Source organism: Dermacentor silvarum, chromosome 7, assembly GCF_013339745.2.
Source record: "Dermacentor silvarum isolate Dsil-2018 chromosome 7, BIME_Dsil_1.4, whole genome shotgun sequence".
In the NCBI taxonomy this organism is placed as follows: Eukaryota; Metazoa; Arthropoda; class Arachnida; order Ixodida; family Ixodidae; genus Dermacentor; species Dermacentor silvarum.
Window position 1 is genome coordinate 52256183 of NC_051160.1, and position 24295 is coordinate 52280477.

The following is a 24295-nucleotide window of genomic DNA, read 5'->3' on the forward strand; positions in this document are numbered from 1 at the left end:
TCGAGGAGCGTTTATGAATACGGGGGGGTATACTCTCTCAGCAGTCATGTGATGGCGTCGGCAAACGCGGTGCACGTTCCGGCATGTGTAAATGGCTGCGTAAGACGCTGTGGCCGCTCCCCCTTACTAGAGAGTACTGCACGTCTCTAACGCGTTTGTGCTAGCGTCCCCTTAAGCGGGAGATCCGATGATTCCCTCCGGAGCTTCGCCCACTCATCATCATTCACCCCGTGGATATGCTGTGATTTTTTTAGTAATAATCTTCTTTCGCTGAGTCATGCTCATGATTATTACTTCTACCACCATCCTTTAGTGTTTCGTTCACTTAGTACCCACGTACTAATCCATTTCCGTGGTTTTTGAGCGTTAATCTTTTTTCGCTGAGTCATTCTCATTTTTCTTCACTCATAGTCATGACTATGACTTCTACCATTGTCGTTTAGTGTTTCCTTCACTTAGTACCCATGTCCCAACCCATTTCACTGGCTTTTGAGTGTTAATCTTTTTTCGCTGAATCATTGTCATTTATGCAGAGTCATACTCACGACGGATTTCTACCGTCATCCTTTAGTGCTTCCTTATCTTAGTAGCCACGTCCGAATCCATTTCAGTGATTTTTGAGTGTTAATCTTTTTGGCTGGGTCATTGTCACGACCTACATGACACGCATGTCATGGCATTTACGTCATGACCTATAACTTATGTTCGTCATACACTCCTGTCATACTATGACAATTTTGGTACCTACCAAGTTAACGAAACGACTAGAGAGCCCCAAGACGTAGGCGGTTGTCTCATGACCTACATGACGCTCATGTCATGATGTTCATGCCATGACATATCATTTATGTTTGTCATATATATTGTTGTCAGAGCACATACCAAGTTAACGAAACAACCATGAAAGTACAAAGACGTAGGTCGCTGGATAGATTGATAGATAAATAAATAGATAGATAGATAGATAGATAGATAGATAGATAGATAGATAGATACTGTCAAAGTAGCAAATGTTCGCCAAAAAATGCTTCGCATTTAAAAGTAAATGTCATTACATCACGAAATCTCATTAGAACTGATAATTCGGCGCACGCAAAATCCTATTTTTTATGAAAAGACACTATGGTGTTGCCGAAAAAAATATATTTCTTGTGTGACTAGTTTGATACACGGGTCTTTATACAAATGCAGTGGTAGAAACACCATGTATTCGCATAGTGTCGTTGAACTAATTAATTACTACTAAACCTTACGGACTAATAAACTCTGAGTGCTCTCAGGTGTCCCGCAGGGATCTTTTCTGGGAACTAATTTATTTTTCGTGTATAGTAATGACATTTCTGCTGTGATGGAATCAGATGCACATCTTAAACTGTTCGCGGATCACTGTTTATTTTATTCTACAGCACGAAACACGGCAGACCAACTTAAAGTTTTAAACTGTGTAAAGGCGTTAACCGGATGGTGCAGGAAATACAGTATGAAAATAAACTATTCTAAATCAACATATACACATATTACCACAAAAAAGGGGCCGTATTTTGTTTCCATACACTACTGGTGACAAGTTTTTGATGAATACTAGTCAGTTTACATACCTGGGAATCACGACAACAAAAAACTTATCGTGGAGCATACATATAGGCAATCTTTGTTCAAAGGCATTGGGGAGGTTATTGTGCCTGCGAAAGAAATTGGAGGGTGCTACATGCGAAGACTAACCGCTTACAAAACTTTTGTAAGGCCACTTCTTGAGCGCGCGTCAGAGGTATGGGGCCCTCACCAAAGTTACTTGAAGAAACAATTAAAGAAAATTCAGAAGTACGCGGTGCGCTTTATATGCTCCCGGTATCCAAGGACTGATTCAGTCACAGAAATTCCCCGTTCTTTTAAAATGGACCTGCTAGAAACGCGTAGACAAAAAAATCGATTTAAATTATTATTCCAAATACTCCAAGGCCAAGTAAATATTAGGAAGCAAACATACATACTGGCACCTGGTAAACGGAGCTCCAGAACTAATAATAATCGATCTATCTAAGCTTACACCACTCACACTGATACTTTCAGGTACTCCTTCTTCCCCAACATAATTGAAATATAGAACAAGGTACCGATGTATGTTGTGGAACACACTGATCTGTCTCAATTCAAACTAAGTGTGGATGACTATCTGTGCGAGTGGGCCGCTTGATTCCGATGTATTCTGTGTTTGTGATTATTCCAATTTTTTCTATATTTCGTTATAACCCCCTCTGTAAGGACCCTCGCAAGAGGGTTGACAGTATTGTTAAATAAATAAACAAAACACTCGGACATTGCTACAGAGAACTATTGGGCGAGCTAAATTTGCCTACAAATATGTTTGCGTGCATCCAAGCTAGCTTCGAAACTAGAGCGTGCTATAAACATTACATACAGTTGCATTATATAGAAGTGACAATTGCTCACATGACTCGAATGCAGGTAAATATCTTTTGGGAGTACATCTTAACAGTATTTTCGGAAAAATGACTCGCAATTATTTTTTTGTAATTTATGAAAAGTGTAATGGGCTATCTTCTCACCAGCCTTGTTTGATAACATTACCTCCACTGCCACGGCGACCCTTACTAAAAGATGAACACATCGTTGAATGAGTAAGATTGTAGCACTTATCCTCTTGAATAAAAAAAAGCATTTGATACTGTTGGCCTAAGTCTACTGCTAAAAAGGTAACAAACTACGATTTTCGTTAAAGTATATAAGAGCTACTTTTAAATTGCCTTAACAAAATTAACTGAAAAAGGATATAGGAATTTCAGAAATCCACTGCGTGTATATTATTATGTATATTACACATTCTAACATTTCATTTACAACATATCGACAGCCCAGAAGTTCCTAAATCGTATGCTATGTTTGAAAAGCTAGTCATCAGCCTCGCTGGCACTGTTATCATCGAAACGAGCTATACCAGGTACATTCTCTCTCAAGTTGACGCAGAACCCCACCTACTGAATTAAGAACTTAAGTAGAAAAAGCAGCATTAACGTATAGGTGTGTGCGGACATGGCCTAGTATACTGATGCATGGCAATTCAAGATAGCAAATTTTCATTTTCTTCCGATTGAGGTTCGTGGTTCTCAATGATGCTCTGCCTTCGACCATGCTGCCCTAGGTCATAATATAAGTCTTTTAAGTCTAGTACCTCTTTCCCGCTGCTTGACTCTTCTACTGTTGCAAGTAGAACCTTGCCTTATTGTCTACAAGTTCGCGGTCTTGCTTGGCGAGATGTTCTAAAACCTCGTCGTACTTTTCTGACATGTTTTCGATAGATTCTTGCAGAACAAGTAGTATATTTTGAGCTGAGTAAGTGCATTCATTTTCTCGACTAATGGCAGCAAAAGAGGGTTTCCTTTGCATCTCCATCATCATGGCCATTTATCACTGCTCAGAGGACTGCTCCCAAAATTGCTCCCATTATTCACTGCTCCCAAAATTGAATGAATGTGTTTTAAAGCGGATAAAAGTGGAATAAAGTGCATTAGGGTGGTTTAAAATTTATTAGGTTGATTAAGGTTAAATAATGTGATTAAGTTGGATTTAGGCGGATAAGGTGTATTAGGGTTGGTGCAAATTAGAGCAACGGGAAATAAGGTGGATTAGGTTAAATTGAGGTCTACTTATAATTTAAGGTGATATCTCAGACAAGTGCTTAAGCTTCCGCGTTCAAATCACTTAAGAATATTTAAGTGACTGTCATTTTTTATCTCAAGGGGGCAAATTATAGGTTGGTCAAGTTGATTTATGTGAGAAATTAGAAATTATAGTTTTGAAACGTAGGGACCTCGTATGTTGTGCACATAAAAACCAATTTGATGTACCGCGTGTAGCTGGTGAAGGCAGCAATTTCATGTGTGGGGAGAATGGAACAGTCTTATTATGGTCCTGTTCGTCGAAACTATTTATGGGCTTCAACACTTACTTGAAGAGGTACATATGAGTTGTATAGTGCAATGTTGATGCTGCATCCTGGATTTTAGCATAAATTCATGGTATACTAAAAAGAAATCACACAAGCTTTTGTTTGCATGGGTACCCCAACAGTACAGGCAAAAGTAGTTGTAATTTTCATTGCGCTTGAAGAACTTCCTACAGTTTCACATGTATTTATTGTTATATCCGGGATTATTATGTTAGATAATTGCTTCTGAGGAATGTTGAAAAGAATCATAAGTGAGGCCCGCAACTGGCTCCCAAGAGTTCAGTAATGGTGTAGTAAAACACAACTCTGGCAAATGTCAACAATGTGTGAACGATGCATCTTGCCGCCATCTATCATTATCTTTTTATATTTTGCCAGTAGGTAGCTTATCCAACACTTCGATGTCATGCCGTGGCTACCTTGCACCAGGTCCCTCCACTGGCATTTAATATTTAGACTATTCTTCTTTTTATAACTCTTGGAATTGATCTTGTGTAACGGGCACACCTTTACTAGCGCATTTTCATCGTAAGAGTCCTTGCTAATTGACTGCAAGGCCCTATAAGTATACTTCCGTTAATAATATCGGTAATTGTGCTTTCTTCGTGCTGTATTCCACAGTTTTCATGAAACTGCCAAATTTTGTTATGTATATCGTCTATTCGTAGACATGCACACGTGTTAATGTTTTGCATTGGAATTTTCCAGTGTACGCTTCATGAGATTTTGTATTCGCTGCGCTCAAACAAAGCTATTGGGAAAGTAATACTTTCTTACCTCTTTTTCTCTGGTCGACTGCTCTATTTCAACTAACTCTGCATTGCGTGCAACAGCGATAACAATCGCGATCAGCAAAACAAAATAAAAAAATTAAAAAACACGAAAAACACTACAAATCTAGCCTAGGACAGACGCCGAAGAATCGTTCCACTTTCATGTTTTGTATTCATATTTTGTTCAATTGTTGAGCTGATTTCGAGCTGCACTAAAATATAGGCACATGTAGGTTGAGATACAGTAACACATTCACATAAATTATAAGGAGGCAATAAAGAAAGGAACTCATGCGCGCAGAGTGTGCCTGTGGAACGAATGTTTGCACTGCACCTGTGAGTCGCCATGAATTTCTAATAGAAGGTGAGAATTCTCTTTCGAGGGGAATTTACAGAACACATACTAAAAGGGCGACTTATATTAGGTTATTTCATGTGTCTATGGCCTGTCACCGATTCTGTAGCATATGCTTGCAGCGCCCGCACGTGTATGTTTGGCACTTCTCTTATCTGTTTGTGCTTTTATAAAGCTATGAAAGTTAATTTATTGACAACTTTTCCATGACACTGTATTGTTAAATTTCTTTGGTGCGAATTATTATTGAACACTCTATAACATAACGAAATGTTTTCATTACGATTGTTACAAAAATAAACAATTCTAAATTCGATTCTGTGGTATTACGTTCAAAAATCAGGATGTAATTATGAGGCATGATGTACCGGGCCTGACTGTTTAATGAGTCTCCCAAATAAACCCGCTTTTGCCACGTTTTCTCCCGCACTTTTGTAACATTCTTTCGTCGTTAATTTCGTGCTTGTTATCGTTTTCCGTTTAAAAGGAATAGCTAGACGAAATAAATACAAATTTATATTCTAAATTTAGCCTTGAAGACGGCTAGTACAACTAGCTTTGAGGCACAAGAGAAAAGCTTCAGACTTTATTTCTTGTTTTTCAGTGACACCATGGTGAGGATTTCCTTCACGATTTCCTGGTGGCTACTTGTCGCACTGTTTTGCAGGACTACAAGCAAGTAAGCCCCTGTTTTTACAATAATGTTATAATTGCCACGGCCCCTGGATAAAAAAAAGGTGCGGCCTGACGCGTCAGGCGAGCTGCAATGGGAGGGAATGTCACAGCTGTTGTTGCATTATAGGCCACTTGGCTGAGCCGAACAGTGCTAGCTCACGGGGAAGGGACGCGTCGGCTTCCACGGGCAACGGCATTTCAAGCGCGTTCCTGGTGCATTTTCTATGCTGATCCCACACAACAGTCTCAGCCTGGTGGCACCGCGAAGAATGCCACCGTTTTCGATGCGCACGGCAAGCCACAGCTCTTTTTTTTTTCTACAGCGGTCGTGTAATTGCCATCGTCCTAAAACATTACAAATCCTGTTTAGGAGACTGTCTTCTTTAGAGGTGGTTTGAGAAAATATGTTCGAAGTTTACAAAAACCATGGAAGATTGAATATTGACACACACGTTCATTTTAAAAGGTTGACAACAGTCGTCTGGACGAAAACGATGACGAAGAGAGATGTGCGCATGTTGTTAGCTAAGCTGACCAGCGTTGCAGTGCGCTGCAGGGATATTCTGGGTCAACAGTGCTTTGCTCGCGTACCGTTTTGGTAGTTGGACGGTCCCTGTGTTCCTCGCCATGGAACTACGCAGCGGCCGTACCATCCAGCTTTTGGACATAGCACCCGGTGATGACACTTCGTCGCCACCGGCAACATCAGTTCCAGCTACCACACATGTTGCACTTCCTCGACCTTGCAGTCGGCCCAGAATGATCTCGACTTTGGTGATTTGATTAGTTTGTACGAGAGTGTTAGTAGGAATCGCGACTGGGGCCCTACCAGCTTGCTGACAAATGCAATTGTCCACTTGGGTGGAACGCCGCATGTCGCGTTTCATACACACGAGCAAAAGCTAACCAGCTGGGGCGTTTTCAAGCAAAATCGCTGCAATCTCTATGGAAACTCGCCTAGCCACCAGCTGGCAGCGTGGAAAGAGCTCGCTACCCGCGCCCAGACTTCGACGGAGCCGTTTGTCACCTACATAAAAGGCGTGCTAACTCTCCGCCGAAAAGTGGACCAGAAAATTCCGAATAGAGACAAAGTGCGCCATGTTTTGAAGGGCATTGGAGATGATGCGTTCAACTTGCTGATTTACACCAACGTCTCCACCATCGATGCCATCCTCAGGCCAATAGCCACCAACTGCTCAGTTTTCTTATCTCCCTAATACTACTGCAGGGTCATTCTGCGTCAATTTTGTCGCCACACCTCATTCCTATGAGAAGGGGACACCCATCGTTCTACGCGTACTTGAGGCGGCGTGTCCTGCTCCACTACATTCCAACAAAACAACCCTGCTACTCATCATTCAGCCCTGACCATCTCTCTTTTTCAAACAGTTATGCATAAGTAATTTGGCAACCTGGGTGTTCCTTCAGTATGTGCTCTTTTGGCGACCTTACACCCGACTGGTGCCGTTCAGTGTGCCTCACGACGACCCGTACTTCCCGTACCGTTTCTTTACCCAGTTGATTGGAGAAGCCCCGACTACATGCCGATCTGCTTCTGTTGCCGCTAAATTGGAGACATTTTTAAAGAATAAACGTTTATTCATTCGCTAATTAAAATATACATGGCAACGAAATATACAGGAGGAGGTCCCAAAGCTGTGGGCTGTGGGGGGACCTTCTGATATTTCGTCGCTGCCACGCGCGCCGATCGTACCCGTCCTGGAGCAACCTCGTCCAACCATTTAGCCCGTTCACTGAATGAAGTCCTCCGAAAGGCATGTCACTGACAACCCTCCGGGCTGTAGAAAAGGACCGCACGGCTACATTTGCAATTTAGTCCGCCTCCAAGCTGCCCAGCCTCCTTAGCGTGGTGCTTGCGTCGACGCCATATGAACGCACATGATCGCCACGGACCACTTGCTTGAGCGACCCGCGGCTTTACGCCGCCTCTTGGCTACCGACCACGAATTTTAACAGCGGAGCTATTTAAGGTCGAGGTTGATCCCTACGAAGCGGTGTTGTTCGCAGTTTCAAGCGAAGTGGAGAGAAGAAATAAAGAACACAAGATAAACTTAGCGAGGCGGGATTCAAGCCCCGGTACGCACGGACCGAAGGCGAGCGTCATAACCAGTAAGGTATACACCCACGCTTGCAGAACATGCATTTACGGAAACCATATGATTGCATTGTACCGATTATTGTAACACATCTTGGTACGGGCGAGAGAAAGAGTAAATGACAGCAAGCGAGAGAGTGACACAGATAAAGAAAGAGAAACACAGATAGAGAGAAAAAAGAAAGAGGCTAGATTTGAACCCGTGTACTCACGCTCCGAAGGCGAGCCTCATGCCCACTACGCAAAGTGCCCGCGCTTGCAGAGCTCCGATATTTCAACAGAGTTCACAAACGTGGAACAGGCTTAATTTTTTTTGCTTTGACAATCGCTCTTTTGGACAAACGTCAGTTGTTAAGCACCGCATAAATGCTGGTGACGTTGCTCCCGTTGCACCGCCGACGATATAGGGTGTCTGCATCAGAGCTCCAGATTATCCAAAAAGAGGTCAAGAAGGTGCTTCCGAAAGGCATTGTTTCACCCTAGTAAAGTCCTTGGGCGTCTCCCGTCATGCTTGCCAAAAAAAAGATGGCACCTGGCAGTTTTGCGTGTATTGTCGTCATCGTAGACGTTTATTCTTTACCACGCATAGATCATGCTGTCGAGTGCCTCCATGCGGCCCAATACTTTCCATCATAGACCTTAGATCTTATTACTGGCAGATTGGAGCGGACGAGCAGAACCAAGAGAAGACAGCGTTTGTTACTCTTCACCCTGACGGTCTATACCAATTCAAACCGACGCTGTTTGGCTTATGCAACGCTCTAACAAGATTGGAATGGTGGACTCATTGCTTCAGGGATTTATACGGACCACATGTCTCCGCTATCTGAATAACGTAATCGTATTTTATGCAAGGTTTCAGAGTAGTATTCAGCACCTCTTGGCAGCTTTTCATGCGTTCTGCAAAGCACGGCTACAACTGAGTTGGTCTAAATACCACTTTGACCACCGACAAATAACTGCGCTGGGACGTGTGTTTTACGCATATGGCATACAACAAGACTCAGAAAACATTTGTGTTGTTATGTGTTTTTCTGTACCTCGATCAGCGAAAGACTTTTGAAGTTTTTCGAGGACTGTGTTCCTAAATTACACACTTTGTGTAAAATTTAGCAACGACTGCATGACCGTTTATAGACCTTCAACAGAAAGACGTGCCTCTTACACGAAGCCCCACAGAAGCTGACGCTTTCCCTAACCTCACCAACCTGCTCACTACATCGGCCTATGTTGGCCCGCTTTGACCTATCGGCTCCATCAGAGGTCTGTACGGACGCTAGCGGTCAGGGTATCGCCATCATCTCATCTTAACACCAACATGGTCAGAACCATGCCATTGCCTATTAGACCTAACTGAATGTTGCTACAGAGTGTAACTGCTCAGTTACAGAGCAGGAATGTCTTACACTAGTGTGGGTGGTTTACATATTGAAGCCATATTGTAGCGAGAGCTAGATTGGCCACATTCTCGACGTTTCGCTGGGGCCGGTGGCCGCACCGCCAGCTGACCTGTTGCCTAGCAACCACTGCAGGAGGCTCGCACGCAAGCTGTTATCTAACTTCACAGCCACTGCGGTGAGTGCTTTATCCCTACTCATATCGTGTTCACCAACGGGAGGTGGTTGTGGTAGGAGGTGGTGGTACGAGGTGACTTTGGTCTAACTCCGTGAGAAACATTGGAAAAGTTAACTGCGGCTGGTGTGATTGCCGCATATCGCTGTAATTGTGTCATGGAAAGCACCATGTTAACAACACCAATAGTGATAGCCACTTTTGCTGGCACTTCCTTCTTATAAGAGATCAATGTATGGCCATTGCATTAAAAGTAGAGCCATTTTCGGCGCGTCTACTTCAATTTCGCAATCGCTGGCGATTTGGCCGTAGTATTGGTGGATGTATATCATGCCAATTGTGCTCCGCATGCGGGGAAAGTTACGCTCCAAGTGATTGTACTGCTCAAAACGAGTGAAGCTGCCTCTATGATGCAAACCATCCGGCTCATTACTTGAACTGTTCTGTGCGGGCCCAAGAAGCTCAGGTACTCAAAGTTATGGACAAACTACGTTGTTCCAGAAGAGAAGCTATATATATTGTAAAAGCAAGAACATATGGCTATGTTAGAGCTGCAGCTCAACAGAATACAGTACCTGACTTATCTCTTACTTCAGTCATAGAAAATGTTGTTGAAAGGGCCGTGGCTAAGGCAATGAATCAGTTGGTTGTGAACCTTGGTGAAATGATTTCACAGGCTATTTTCCTGCAAATGAATACGCTAATGCAAGCTATTAGTCTGTGTTCCTTAGCAAATGAGCTCGTAGGTTCGGGACAACAGTTTGGCGATGCAAACGGGGAGACAACTATTTCTGGAGATGGTACAGCGCCTAATAGTCCACGCCATCCCTCGCTCACTTTGTTTCTTACAACGAGGCTATCGAATATTCTGAAATAAACCATGCAGAACATAACGCTCGGGTTCAAAAATAACCTTACTATCAGTGAGGATTATTCCTCATTACCTTATTATAAGTCTAGGAAATGCCAGTCAAAGTTTACTTTGAAGGATGTTGTATCAAAGAACTCCCTTTGAATTGCAGCACCTTCTTCATGATGGCATCGCTGAAAAATCTTCAGTGGCACTTCCGCTCAATGTTATCAGCTTCTGTACAGCTGTCTCCTCTCACTAACCAAATAATGTAGACACAATAATATCACAGGAAACTAGGTTGACAACGAGAAAAATTTGCAATTATTATTTCACAAATAATTTCTGCAAAGATATGTGATAAAACTAGAAATTATATGAATTGATGAATACTGAATGCGAAATTTTGGCTATTGAACTTATTCTTCCTGGATGTCGCCCAATTTATATTGTAAATACTTATTTTCCTTATGGTGTGTAGGGCAGTCACTTTCTTGATAGTGTTCTAGCTTAGCTGCCGGCGTGGTGTTTCACATACTGGAGATTAGAATTCACATAGTGTTTCATGGAGTTTAAAGACAGATTCATGCGGCAACCCTTTGTAGATTTGGTCATTAGGCAATTACTTTTCTCGTGAAAATTTGAGGTTAACTACATTCGTGCGTGGTCAAAACCTATCTGCAATCAATCTCACATTCTGTAGTCGTAGTACCTCGGGGTTTTCGTGGTCGACTGTTGATTGTGCCTCGACTAGGGATCATCTTTCAATATTCTTTGAAATAGGCCGCTCTATATTACAACCATGGATGATCAAGTTAGAACTTTCCTAAACTACAATACCTTGAAAAAGACCTTGCGGGCTGTGATTTCGTCCCTTTCTGATGCTTCTAGTGAACAAAAAAAAAGATTATTTATTCAGCCTTCGAAAACTAGCAAGTATTCAGTCTAGCAAGCAATCGAAATTTGCAGTTCGATCTAGTAACGGTTACTTTACAGCCATTGATGAAATGCCGACTGTTCAGGTGCTTATACAAGAAGGAAAGCAACCTGGAGAAAGCTGCTTAATAACCGTTGTCCAAAATATTGGGGTCATTATAAATTCTACAGAACTACATTTAAACATACTGTTTCTAAAGCTAAAGACGACTATGATAGCAAACATTTCGATTTTCTATCAGATTATAAAAACAAGCCAGTGCTTTTCAATTTTCTTCCTGGCAGAAAGATACTTCCGCATCCGAGTAACATAGATTTGATAATTTTCACAGGAGAAAAAATGACGCAGATAGAAGAAATCGCAAAGGGTTTAGAAAGTCATTTCACTTCCTTGTTATCTTCATTTACCAAGTTAGGTCAGATGATTTTACTCAGATCACCATGTTGGAACTTGCTACGGCAATGGAAAATCTGCCACATTCCACCTCACGTGCTGACCGAATAACCTCAAATATGTTTAAAAATTTGTTATAATAGTCCACAGCTCACCCTTTAGATGTAGCAAACTATACAACCAAAGTTTTTCGTGGATATATTTCAGTATATTTCGTGGATATATTTCAAAAATGGTCCCGGTTCTTAAAAATATCAGTGATGTATGCAGGCTTGATAATATTTGCCGAATTGATTTACCTTAAAATTTGGTTAAATTATTATAAATGATCCTGAATGTTCGTCTTATGAAATTAGTAGAGCAGAAAATGCACTCCCCCCTTGCCAAATTGGTTTTAGATCTCGCTGGCACGCTTGTGGCCTCTCATGGCACGCTCTTGGAACCTGATTGCACGCTCATGGTTCGGCACACTCATGTGAACCTAGGAAGCTGTGCCTAGACAGCACAACGCCAGAGATAAATTGCAGCTCTCGTTCATCCCCTTGTTCTTCTAGAATATTAAGTTTTACGCGTATGCATTGGCTTACCAAAGTTCGTTCCCAAAATTGTACAATACCTAGAAGCACGCTTACAGTCTCTTTTGGGAAGATTTTGGCTATTAACTGTCCATTGTTACAGCCACATATTTCGCCTATAAAATTACCAATCATTTTCATTTATCAGTCCGTAATATTTTTTTAAATCTTTCTGGCCTCGGTTTTACACTCCTCAGGTCGTCTTTGTACAGGCACTGGTTTATCCTTTAGATGTACGAATATGTGAGATCCCTCCTATTAACAGACGACCTATTAACGAACGATATATTTCCAAACATACATATTTCTTACAGTAAATTAAGTGGGATAATACAAAATATATCTTTGCATTTTAAAATTTAGGTGCAGTCATAGCAACATATACATCGCAAACAAAATAAAAATGTGAAATTGGAATTTCCTCTTCCGCTTTTGATTGCACGTTTTCCTTAGCACTTCCTGACTACCTACAATTATTTTTAGCTGAGTTTCGGCATAGTCCCTTAATAGCTTTTTCTGGTCACGAAACACCCGCCTCAGTTTAATATAGAGCCAGCGCCTGCCACTAGGGGCGCCATAGTAAAATAAAGGCCACCTAGCCGAGCGGCTTCCGCGGGCGGCGGTGGTATTTTTTCTTCTCTCCTCACGTTGAGACCAAAAGCCGAGCTTCTTTTCGATTTTATTTACATTCTATTTTGTCGTAGCAGTTACAGTATCCAAAGTTGAACATCTGAGAGTCTTTTCTAACCGAAATCAAGGCACGTACAAACAGTAAACAATCTCAAAGTCAGCTGGCGGCTCCGTATGTCACCAGACGACGCGCATAGAATTCTTACTGAGAAATCTGTCGTTAGTTGGCCCAACCGGCTTCGATTAAAATCTTTTAAGCGACTTTTATGCGCTGTACAAATAATAAGACACTAGCAGCGTGACGTTGCCAGTAAACGAGAACCTGATTTCAAGGTCATGTGCAGTTACCGAATTCCGGTTGCACTCGAGCCGTTCAGGCGATGGTGACAATTCTAATCGCATGTACCATAACATGTTCTAGGACGTCAGAATTAGTTTGGAACAGGTACATCGGCAGATCGTAGCCGTGAATGAAACGCTTGCTTGAAGGAAATTATCGTCAATTTCATGTATCGCAATCTTTGCTAGTTTTCGTGAGTGTTATTCCAATTGTGCGACAAAGTTTCGAATTCGATTTTCGTTGACAATATAGCCTATAAAAGCACAAATGGATAAATATGCCCGACTGACTCAGCACTGCGCTTATAATTCTCTAGCTCGCACGAGCAGAGTAACGAGGATTGACGGTCCCTTCCACTCAGTACCATACCTCCTTGGCGAACTGCGACGCAAAATAGCATTTGAATTGCGAGCTTTAATTGAAGCAAATGTAGAGTCACGCATGCGCACTCACACACACACACCCGCGCACACAGACACAGGCGTGCATGCGCACGCAGGCACACGTACACACGCACGCACGCACGCACACGCACGCGCACACACAAACGCATGGACACGCACACACACATTCATGTACGTACACACAAACGCACGCACGCACACGCACACACACACGCATGCACACGCACACATACATTCATGTACGTACACAGAAACGCACGCACACACACACACAGAGACATGCGCACAAACACGCACGCACACACACACACACACATGCTCGTGCACACACGCACGCACACATACACGCATGTACTCACCCACAAGCATATACGCGCACGCACGCACACACACACACACACGTACGCACGCGCACGCATAGACATGCGCACAAACACGCACGCACACACGCACGCACTCACATGCACGCGCACACACGCACGCACACATACACGCCCGCACTCACCCACAAGCATATATGCGCACGCACGCACACACACTCAAACGCACGCACGCACATGTGCACAAACGCATGCAAGCGCACACACACGCATGCGCGCACACACACACACACACGTATGCACGCACACACACGCACAGCCCCACATACACGCACATAGAAATATAAAGTACGCGCCCAAACTTTCAGCCCATGCTGGCCGCATCTGCAGTCTCTTCGGGTTTAAAGGGACACTAAAGAGAAACCGGAAGTTGAGCTTAAATGGTAGAGTATCCTTTCACGATCACAGCCATACCATTCTTACTGCAAACAGATGTTTAATAAGCGAGAAAATAGCGAAAAACTGAAGAATAGGTGCTGACGCCCCTTCGAAATTCCCGCACTACGTGATGTGACGTCGGAGATTACAAACGCAGGCCGGTCGCGATTGGTCGAGAGCGATTTATCGCTGTTTATAAAATGCAAAATGAAATACACCTTAAACGTACATAAACAGCATTTGCCAACTTTTTAAACCGTTTCAAGCGAGGAAGTACAAGTTTAGCACAAAAATTAAATAAATAAGAAAAATGGCATGGCGATACATGCGGCCGTGATAGTTTCGTAGTTTCGTTTTTGGTCAATGCATCGTCGCGCGCGGCTGTTCCGCTCTACGGTGTTTGGTTGCGTGTTGCGTGGCTCGAAAAACGTTGACTTCGCGGGAAACAGCCAGAAAATGCCTCGTGTGTGTAGTGTTGAGGGCTGTATAAATGGCCCAAGGCGCTTGATTAGGGGCAGCGGCAGTGTTGACTCGATTGTGTCCTTTCATGTGGCGTCGCTCGGAGAGCCCCGGCTCCCCGGCGTTCGCAATGGCTCAGTGCTCTGCCGATGATAAAACGGCAAAAGAGGCAGAGAAACCGATGGTGTGCTCTCTGCATTTCTCGCCCTCGGATTATATGTATAATCTTACCCTCGGAAAGTATATTGGCGTGCCCCAGAGGCCAGTCCTTTCTCGAGCAACTGTTCCTTCAATGCGGCCTTCATCAAACCTCCTACCGGTGCCCATGCAGCAGCAAACTGGCGGCTTGGTGAGTGCTGAATGTCATTAAATAAAGCCACGAAATAACCATACCGAGTACGTGCACAACTTTCTACGCTTGTTCTGTCGGGAATATCGTCGCCTGGCGGACCGGGCGCTTCGCCTCCCGTCGACGAAAACGAAGCTCTGCATACCGCCGGCGCGGCCGGCGGCTCACCGCCATCGCACGCGGAAACACCTACCGCTCGAGCACAGAGGATCATTTCGCGCTCCGTTTCACTGAATATCGCTGAAATGCAGTCCTGCTTTCCTGGCGAGCTCTTCGTTGCAAGGTTCAGTGGCAGCTACGGTATCCATCGCGGCGAACGCAAACGCAGCGACCATGCATGCAGCCATGATGCATCCAGGCCAGCGCCTCGGGCGTTTACGCAAGCGGTGACGTATCATGGCGCATTCTGATTCGCTGAGAGCAATGCAATCTGTGACGACACTGCTTCAGCGCCAAATCTAGGGTGAGAGAAATTGAGGAAGAGATATTTGGTCTTTGTTTCCGAATTTCTCCGCTAATAACTCATATTTTCGCACCCAACAAAAACGGCATGCGTTCCTGAAGGTCCCTCTTTTATTCCAGCCGAACTTCCTGTTTCTCTTTAGTGTCCCTTTAACACGGAGAAAGGTGGCCTCTCAGCTGCGGTGGCACCAGAGCGCGGCGGCTTCATGCGACTAATCAAGCTCTCCCATAGAGTGACCGCGGAGTTTCGTGACCAGAAAAAGTATTGAGGAACTGTGGTTTCGGGCAGTTACATTGGCTCTATGAAAAATGAACTCATCGATGTCGGAAGTTGTAATAGTAAAAGATACTTTTCTTTATGCTCAGTTCTCACTGCAAAAGGTGGCTCTCATATTTCGCGACTTTTCGTAGTTTTATGCGATATCCCTCAAAATTATTTGATTAGTATGGGTGCTTGGTCACAAAGGATTAGTTATGAATGAATTATGGGAAACTTGGCGAGAACGGTCCTGAGTGGTCCAATTCTCCCGATCCTTCCTGTATCAGCTTTTATAACTGCTGCTTGATTCAGGAGACGTGCAGTCATGCATGATTCTTCGAAACTATAATTAAGAATTTTACCTGCTTACCGATACACCTTATTTCCTTTGAACAAAAAGTTCTGCAGGCGGCGTGGAACCGACGAGATGGAGGTGACCCTTACAAGTTTTCTACTGCTCACGCAGGGGTTTTCGGCGAACTTTCCCATGGAGGTGCTCCTCATAGATTTCCGTTCGACGACGTATGCCTGTAATTGGTCGACAGCGGTTCTTCTTCTTGAACTGATTTGTTCGAGGCCTTTGAGCTACAACAGTGTCCAGCCGGTGACGAATTTGGACGTTTTCCGATTCGAAGCTGGCAACATAACCAAGTGGGCGTTGACGCTGCCAAGTGTCGGCTACAAAATCACCGGAGCAGCACTGTGGCGATGGCGCGTGGAACCCGCGAGATGGCGGTGACCCTTACATGTTTTCTACTGCTCACGCAGGTGTTTTCGGCGAACTTTTCCACGGCGGTCCTCCTCATGGATTTCCGTTCGACGACGTATGCCTGGAATTGGTCGACAGCGGTTCTTCGTCTTCAACTGATTTGTTTGAGGCCTTCGAGCTACAACAGTGTCCAGCCGGTGACTAATTTGAACGTTTTCCAATTCCAAGCAGGCAATATGTCCAAGTCGGCATTGAGGCTGCCAAGTGTCGGCTACAAAATCACCGGAGCAGCACTGTGACCATGGGGCATGGAACCGGCCAGATGGCGGTGGCCCTTACAAGTTTTTTACTGCTCACGCAGGTGTTTTCGGCGAACTTTTCCACGGCGGTCCTCCTCATGGATTTCCGTTGGACGACGTATGCCTGGAATTGGTCGACAATGGTTATTCGTCTTCAACTGATTTGTTCGAGGCCTTCGAGCTACAACAGTGTCCAGGCGGTGACTAATTTGAACGTTTTCCAATTCCAAGCAGGCAATATGTCCAAGTGGGCATTGACGCATTCAAGTGTCGGCTACAACATCACCGGAGCAGCACTGTGACCATGGGGCATGGAACCGGCCAGATGGCGGTGGCCCATACAAGTTTTCTACTGCTCACGCAGGTGTTTTCGGCGAACTTTTCCACGGCGGTCCTCCTCATGGATTTCCGTTGGACGACGTATGCCTGGAATTGGTCGACAACGGTTCTTCGTCTTCAACTGATTTGTTCGAGGCCTTCGAGCTACAACAGTGTCCAGCCGGTGACTAATTTGAACGTTTTCCAATTCCAAGCAGGCAATATGTCCAAGTGGGCATTGACGCATTCAAGTGTCGGCTACAATATCACCGGAGCAGCACTGTGACCATAGGGCATGGAACCGGCCAGATGGCGGTGGCCCTTACAAGTTTTCTACTGCTCACGCAGGTGTTCTCGGCGAACTTTTCCACGGCAGTCCTCCTCATGGATTTCCGTTGGACGACGTATGCCTGGAATTGGTCGACAACGGTTCTTCGTCTTCAACTGATTTGTTCGAGGCCTTCGAGCTACAACAGTGTCCAGCCGGTGACTAATTTGAACGTTTTCCAATTCCAAGCAGGCAATATGTCCAAGTGGGCATTGACGCATTCAAGTGTCGGCTACAATATCACCGGAGCAGCACTGTGACCATAGGGCATGGAACCGGCCAGATGGCGGTGGCCCTTACAAGTTTTCTACTGCTCACGCAGGTGTTCTCGGCGAACTTTTCCACGGCAGTCCTCCTCATGGATTTCCGTTGGACGACGTATGCCTGGAATTGGTCGACAACGGTTCTTCGTCTTCAACTGATTTGTTCGAGGCCTTCGAGCTACTACAGTGTCCAGCCGGGGAATAATTTAAACGTTTTCCGATTCCAAGCTGGAAACATTGCCAAGTGGGAGTTGACGCTCTCAATAATCGGCTACAAAATCACCGGAGCAACACTATGACGATGGGGCGTGGAACCGGCGAGATGGCGGTGGCCTTTACAAGTTTTCTGCTGCTCACGCAGGCGTTCTTTAGTCGGACGATTTATGCCTATAGCGGGGCCAACTACGAGGCGATTAGCGCTGCTTTCGAGTCGTTCTTTCCAACATTTGATGCAATCGCAGAAAATCTAGATATCGAACAACTGCGGAATGCTTTTCAACTGAAAATGTTTGAACTACGTGAAGCTTTTGTCCCATCACGAGTTATATCAAGTGGGGGAGCTCGAGACAAACCCTGGTTTAACACAGCGTTACGAGCTGTTGTTCGACGTCAGCGACGGAATTATCACATATACAAGGCGTCTAATTTGCCAGAGCATCTGGCCCTGCTGAAAGCAATAAAAATTAACTTTACACAAAAGTCCGACATCGCTAAGGACTTGTTGTTAATCTAGGAGAAAAACTTTCAGCATGGATGGATGGACGAAAAATTTTATTAGGCACCTTTAGGGCGCGCGGCTGCGAAAGAATTTTGGAGGTGTGTGAAGCGTAATGGCAAGGACAACAGATCGATTGTGCATGATAATAAGTCTAAAGTTGAAATTTTTAGCCGTTATTTTTCTGTGTTTTTGCCGTCTATCTCACGTACTGTCTGTTTTGATTTACCTGTGGAAATAGACCGCATGCCGGAAGTTACCTTTTGTGTCGATGGTATCCGTAAATTATTAAAAGACGTGAACCAGGCTAAGGCATGCGGCGCTCATGACATTCCTGCTGCTATCATAAGGAATTGTGCGGAAGCGTTATGCTTTATTATCCCTGGTTGTTCCAGAAGTATCTCAATGAAATGGACATGCCCGATGATTCGAAATTAGCGCGAGTCGTGCCCATACATAAGAGTGGTGTGCGAAACTGCGTTCAGAATTACAGACCAGTTTTCTTAACTAGTATAACCTGCAAAATTATTCAGCATGTAAAATACAGTTGCGTTAGGGCCCATTTACCTAAAAAATCTCCTAAGCCCCAGCCAACATGGTTTCAGGCGTGGTTTATCTTGCAATGCACAGTTGGTAGAGTTTATTCACGATCTAGCCTCGGCAATTGATAAGCAACAAGTTGTACACAGCGTTTTCATAGATATCCGTAAATCCTTTCATTTAAAAGCTTATAACTTCGATGGTAAAATAATAGTGTGGATAATATTTGTAATTGCGGAAAGAGGCTGTTTATTGTCATTGCGGAAAGAGGCACAGTGTATCTTCACAATATGCATCAGTTACGTCGGGAGTTCCCCAAGGCTCAGTGTTGGGGCCACTATTGTTTTTGTTGTACATTAATGATATTCAATTGGTATACAGTCTTCATTCAGGATGTTTGCCGATCATTGTGTTGTTTATAGAGTCGTATGTGCTATTTCCTAATCACAAATCCTGTAAGTTGACTTAAAGACTATAGCAGACTGGTGTGTGCGTTGGGGTATGTCATTAAATATAAATAAAACTGTTCACGTCACCTTCACAAGAAAACGAGCTAATCATCAGTATAGGTACAGAATTCATGATTTTACTGAAAACATAAGCAAGGAATTGAAATATCTAGGTGTCTTTTTTACTTATGATTTACGATGGAACAAGCATGTTAACTATATTGGAAATAAGGCAGCATCAGTAGTGGGATTCTTCCGGCACAATTTTAGTCATTTACCGAGTAACTTAAAAACGCAGCTGTATTTCAGTCATGTACGTTCAATACTTGAATATGGATGTGTTTGTTGGGAGCCACACACATCTGAGCTTATAAGTAAACTAGAAAAATCCAGAATAGGGCAGTTGGATTTGTTCTCGGTAACTATAGCCGGCCGCTTAGCATGAGAGAAAGTAAACATAAACATAAATGGCTATAGCTGCAGGATCGTAGAGGGCATATCAGATTAAAATTTTTCCACGATATTTATTCTCTAAAACAGGCATCAAACCGCGAACAATGTTTCTTGGCATCACACTACATATCTAAGCGACTGGATCTTTGTTTGAAGATCAGAGAATTTTCTTGTTGGGATGACTTCTTCCGTTATTCCTTTTTTGTTACAACTGTCTGAGATTGGAACAGTTTTCTATCGAGCTTTGTATACACCACAGAAAACAATGCTTTTTTCCATGCATTGAAATGATTCGCTCATGTATTTAATTAAATCTGCAAATTAATAATAGATGTGTTGAAGTCCTGTTTGTCAAATTCCCATATCCAATACCTTCATTAAACTATTATTTCTATCAATATGGTCTGGCGCCTTCCTCCTTGTGCTCATACTAGTGTGAGGATGAGGCTTCCTGTCATATCGACGTTTTTCATCGTTATGAAAACACACTTGCGAAGGATAACTTGATGGCGCTGGTTTGAATATAGTGATCTCCGTTATTCTACATGTATCTTTTGGAGCCGCTTTTGTGAATGATACATAATAATACACCAAGATAATGTTTTTTGAACGAGTCAGACAGTTTAAACCTGTGCAATACTTAGAGCCCGCCATCCTAGCACTTTATATACCGCTGCAGATGCCCAAAATACTAACGTTGATTGTCTTTCCATTTTGGGGGTAATATTCGCTTGAAATTATTACACTGCCGCAATTACTGGCTTCATCATTTACATGTCACGAAGCTGCAATGAAGTCCGTGTACTTTCTATTTACTTTCTTTTGGTATTTTTTTAGCAATGTTGAAGTCTGAAATAAGTTTCCTATAAGACCGAATGCTCGACTTTTGCTATGGGTCCAAAGAAACTGTGGATATTGCTCGACTTATGTATACGTGAATAAAAACTGATTTGTATTGATGAAGAGCTTGATTTCAGTTATATCAGACGGTTGGTTGAAACAGTATTAGTAGCATTTTGATCAATTCCATGATTATTTGCTGGCTAGTCAGTTTATAATAATCTCATCGTGGTAATACGATTGAGTGGATCGCCTAATGTGATCTTCGCTAATTTTACTGGAATAGCTCGCACAGATTCTGAAATATCTGGTTCATTATACTGTACACAATATACACCAACTACAACGTTTTAACAGCAATTCCACAAGAAATTAAAAACGTTCAATTAGAAATTGATTTGTGCCTGTGATCAAAATTACGGAAACAGTTCTTGTTAAAAAAGTACACCTTACTTTGGTCCCTTGGTATGTAACCTGAAATTGAACATTTCATTTGAGACTTGGCGCGGTAAGCATCATTGTGAGTTTGTCATTTTCACGCCACCTGTTTTAGTGTGAATGTTTTAGTGTAATGTTTAATGTGAAGCCGCGAAGGAAGGGGGGGAGGGAGGCGCCTGGAATTGGAGGAGAGAATCGCACGCCGGGGAAAGTAGGAAGGAGTGCGTTGAGCGCGCGGCAAAACAACGCCAGATGCAGGAAAGTCTAGGGGGCGTTGAGCGAAGCTGGGAAGCTGAAAAGGAGCGAAGCTTCGCGGACGAGAAAGGGTAGACGGAGGCGCGCTGGGTTGACCACCTCTGGCAGTTGCTACATGTGCTGTGCGTATGCTGTGCGTATGCTGTATGTGCGAGTGACAGCGTGCGACAGCATGCGATAGTGTGCTAACGTTGGCGGCTCAGTCTCGCGCGCTCAAGGGAGGACAGCGGGGAGAAAGCGCACCGTCTTCCCACCAGCGGGATTCGTTTAACTCCGGCGGCTGCTGCTTATGGGGTGGCCACCCGAGCCCTATCTTGGAAGCGAGCTGCGATGTGGATTGTGTAGCCGTCGAGGCGCTCCGAGGGCCGTTATCTTAAAGGGTTCCTATACCGCCGAGAGGTTTAAATTTAGTTGCAGTTATACACGAGTCTACAATGAACACGTAGCCGTGAGAACTTTTCGAAATGGTGCTGTGATACCGGAGTTACATGCCTTTGATGATCGAAACACGGCCCTCGCGCGTTTCTCTATTTCTTTTGCTACTCTCCTTTCGTTGGTTGGTCTCTACTAATCGCCGAGTGCTCCTCCAAATGACACGTGGCATACGTCATCGCCAACGCCCTTCTCAAAACACTGTCCACTTCCATTGTAAGGCACGTCCACGCTAGCGGCAAATATACCGACGGCGAACCGGCCTCCAGTGCCGTAGAACCATATAACGTCTGCCGCGCCAGAGGTGTCCAAAGAAGACGGCAGTTCGGCCGGTGCACCGTCCCAAGCACAATCAAGGGGCCAATCGACGACAGCAAAGCTGCATGCCTCCGCCACCGGCGACGAAAACATCGTCTGCAGCTTCTGTTCCAAGCAAAATAATTCACGCTAGATAGAGTGGTGCGTAAATTGTACATAAAAAACGATATACACTGCCAGACATTAAACACTTACGAGAGCTCCGATACTTGTCGGGCTCCGCTGCAGTGGACGCTACCAACGGCAAACGACCCGCTTGGCTGTGCTCGCATCGCAACCGACGGCGCCGATAATATCAGCGTATTTTCTTCTTTGTGTGCAATTATTGCAGAGTGGCAACAACGGTAACAAAATATTGCAGCTTGTGAGCGTCAGTGATTCATTCCGAAGCGCCGTCCGCTTTAGCTTTGAAATGAACCGGAGAAGGCCTAGCGACGATATCGGTACCGTAGAGCGATCAGTGGCAGGGAGGCTGCCGCACAAATGGGTCCTGGTCTCATCCTCTCTACGGCAACCGGAAGTCGTCGGTTCTTACTCGACCAATCGACATCGTCGCCCCCGTTGAAATTACAAGATGCTCCCGGGTGACATCACGACGACCGCTGGGGACACCGGAAAGGCTCGGAGAGGAGCATGGCATTGTTTTGTTATGTTGTGGGGCGCCCACGACGCGTAGCGTTGCAGCGTCTGGCATAATTGATCGTGACGGCATTCTGAACTCGATGCGCGTGTTTACTTGACATTTAAATATATATATATATATATATATATATATATATATATATATATATATTGGAGGTGGTTAAGGGGCCGTTTAATATGTGCTATAGCACCCATACGCTTGCACGTCGCCCGCGTTCGCGAAGTGAAACATCACTGTAACAATTTTTTCGTAGAAATTCGTTGCCAAAATAATTGTATTAATGGATGCACCACTGCGTTGGAGGAAAATAGGCTGAGTTCTAATAATGAATGTGTAGCTTACCGTTTCATTTATTATTGACTTAATTGAAGTTGCAAGCATGCAGCTCCACTGTTTCTCTATAACTTCAAAGGTAACTCATTTGTGTTCGCTCTTTCTCGGGACTCTAAATGCTTCAATTTTCAACAAAATATTTTTAAAACCAATCTTGCTCTAGACCACAAAAGATAACATCGAGAAAATTCTGTGAGGCTGTAGCAATAACCTGAGACTCCAGATTTCTATACAGGTTGACCACTCTCCACCGCGGTTATTTCTGCATAAGAATATCACTTACCGCACATGAAGAAGTTGCAGCTGAATGTACTGCAAACTTTTTCTGACATTGCGTAGAAGCACTTCTGAAAATTAATATTTGTTCCTGTCTCTTATAAAAATTTGTAAAATTATGTTTAATGTATCTTTTACATCCCGTAGGCATCACCACAGAAATGAAAACCAAGACTCGTATACAAGCTTATCACAAGACTTTGCAGAAAAGCGTAAGTAGTCCTTGTTGGCGCCAAAATATTCCCCTCTCATCAAGTTAAAATTTGCTCCTAAATTACTAATATGTTTGTAAATGCCTTGAATAAGCCGAGTTTATACACAAATCGTGGCGCAACTGCTAACAATATTGCCCGGGAGTCATAGGCCGAAAGTTTTCATGTTTCCGGGGCGGGCTGGGGCCCGACCAGCTTTCCGAACCCCACTCATGCATGCAACTAAATAGGTATATATAACTTTTCATAATGCACTTGAAGAAACCTCGTGTGATCTCTAAGCTTTATTCACTGAAGTGACGGCCTTATATGAGTATTTGCAAGATCTCGTAGTAGGAGCCACTTCAACTTCATAACCACAGTCACCTCGCACCGCCAAGAAACTGGCGTCTCTCGAATGAGCCATGCGACAAACAGATTGTTAAACAGTTTAGGGAGCTATATGTGTTTTGTCAGGGCAACACTTGACTTCAGCCAACCAAGAGAACAGGCTGGCTACAGGAAGGGATATTCTACGATGGATCATATCCATGTCATCAATCAGGTAATCGAGAAATCTGCGGAGTACAATCAACTTCTCTATATGGCTTTCATAGGTTA

The 24295-nt window shown here is 43.9% G+C and overlaps 1 long non-coding RNA gene across 1 annotated transcript; it reads left to right on the plus strand.

The window, feature by feature from the left end:
• Positions 1-5063: 5063 nt before the first annotated feature.
• Positions 5064-23697, plus strand: LOC125946747 (uncharacterized). The gene is made up of 3 exons (XR_007467844.1): positions 5064-5104; positions 5700-5774; positions 23631-23697. It is a non-coding gene; the product is annotated as an uncharacterized LOC125946747 (long non-coding RNA).
• Positions 23698-24295: the final 598 nt, after the last annotated feature.